Source organism: Corvus kubaryi, unplaced genomic scaffold (assembly GCF_017639235.1).
Source record: "Corvus kubaryi isolate FWS band 111438036 unplaced genomic scaffold, C.kubaryi_AGA036_p1.0 37367, whole genome shotgun sequence".
Taxonomy (NCBI): Eukaryota; Metazoa; Chordata; class Aves; order Passeriformes; family Corvidae; genus Corvus; species Corvus kubaryi.
In genome coordinates this window covers 1,689,256-1,691,641 of record NW_024581119.1, presented here as the reverse complement: position 1 = coordinate 1,691,641, position 2,386 = coordinate 1,689,256, and positions in this window count along the sequence as shown.

The window sequence follows — 2,386 nt, the reverse complement described above, 5'->3', positions numbered from 1 at the left end:
CAAATGACCTCAAGTGACCCCAATGACCTCAAGTAACCCCGATCAGGGCCTGAAATGACCTCAAGTAACCCCTGTGTCCTCCTTTGACCCCAATTACCCTCATTTGACCCCACAGTGGCTTCTTTGAGGGTTTTTTCCACCTTCACTTGGCTCCCCGTGGCCCCAGTTACCCTCACTGACTCGTTTTGGGTTCCCACTTGCCCCCTGTGTCCCCCTTCGTCCCCAAGTGGGGTCCCCTGGCCCCCAAATGTCCTGGGGGCTCAGCTGGGCCTGTGTGTCCCTGAGTTTGTTCCATTTTTGGGCCCCTCCAGGCTCTGGAATGTCGGAGTGTGTGGCAGAACCTGGGGTTATTGTATCTCCTCTATGTGCAAAATATTCATCTATTGGTAGATATGAATAGGTATCAATGAATAGTCAATGAATATATTCATATATTCAAATATATTATTATTTTCTTATCTCTATTAATAGCACATAATAAATTCAAATAATTTTATTATTTTTCTTATATTATTTATTTATTTATATATTTTTATATATGTATATATATATTATTTATATATTTATTATTTCTAGAATTGTGATGCCTATAGATACAATGTGTGATTATACATAGTTTTAGGATTTCTATGCAGTAACTATAAAAGTCTGCAGAATATTCCCATGGATTCCCTTGGGTTCTCTCCCTGGGTGGTAACTTCATGTCTTTCTTGGTCCTGATGGATTCGAGCCTTTATTCATTGATTCTCCCAGAATATGTTTAATTTTGTATAAATCTTTCCTGGCCTCTGCCAGCACCCACAGTATAAATCTGAATTTAACAGGTAATTGTGGTAAATAATTATAAAATAACTCCAAAGTCAGACTGCAAAGGATCCAGGAGGCTGAAATCCTAAAATATTCTTTTTCCAGCACTCCCAGAAGCACCACACCACACACACCATATGCTACAACAAAGGAAATTTTATTTAAAAATAAAACTTTGTTTTGTTTTCTTTCTTACTGACACAGGTGAATGAAATCCCAAACAAAGAAGCTCTTAGTGGGCAGCATACAAGGATGGAAACAATTAATAAATAACATTAGTATAACCTCTAAACATTAACAATGCATCTGCAAACAAAATGAGGACTTTAAACCAAGTGAACCTTAAAGCTCAGCTACTCTCTGTAAGAATATTTACCTTCTGTTTTTCCTTATTCTTTACAGATCTGAAAGGATTAAATACTGCTATTATAATTTTATATTAATGACACTATTATACTTTTTTTTTTTTAAATATTTCGTGAAAATCTCAACATTTTTTAACACTGATATTTTACAAATTGGTATTTGTCATCCGTGAGAAAGAACAACAGTAACAGCAGTTCCTCCTCCGCTGGGAATTTCAAACAAAAAAGATTTCTAGGAGGAACTTTAAAAATAAATGTCCTTATTCCCCACTAATCTTTAAAGTGGCACCTTTGAGAAGGTGCCCTGGGAGTTGCATTTTTTCTTGCTCAACTGAAAATAAAAAAAAAAACCCAACAAACCAGCCAAGCAAACCACATTTACAGTAACGAGCCTGCCTCAGGATTAGCTACAGTAATGTCACCAGTGCGGTGCACGAGGCCTCATGCTGGGCCCTGAGCATGCCTGGCCCCCCAGGGGAGGGCTGGGGCAAGGACATGCACTAAAAAGGGAAAGATTTGGGATTCCTGCTCGGCTCCGGTGGCGCTGGAAATCACCGGGATCCTGCTCAGGAGGGCACCTCCCGCTTCCCACAGCTCCTGCTCCTCTTGGGAGTGTTTCCTGCTCCTCTTGGGAGTGTTTTCCACTCCTTTTGGGGACAGCTGCAGGGCAAACCCAGCATTTTTTACCCCAACCGAGCCTGTCCCACAATGCTGACTTGGCCCCGAGCTCGGCACAGCACCAGTCCAGACTGGAAGCTCCACGGCTGAAATGCTACAAAACACAGTGTCAGAGTCCCAGTGACAATCACCCACCTCTCCTGCTCCTCCTTTTCACCCCTTCCCAAAGCAGTTCCGTGCTCAAAGGCAGCTCTGCTGCTTGTCCAGCTCTGCTCGTTTTCCCAGAGGGGCGGATTCTCGGATCCAGCCTGGCCATGCAGCATCCCCTTAAGAAAGGCACTAGACATTTGGGTTGTTTTTTCCTTTTTAAAGTAGCATCAGAAAGTTAATTTTCTTCAGAATAAAGAAGAAGGAGGTGAAGGGAAAGAAGAGCAATCAGTCTTGGGCTTAGAAAGAACAAGAAAATTCCACTGGGCAGTGCCTGGATTGAGCTGGCAGAGCACAGCCACAAGACATGGCCAGGACTCTGCTGCACTCAGTGGAATCAGCAAATTCTTAACGTGTCTAAGGAAGAAAAGGCAAGACTTAAGTTTCTT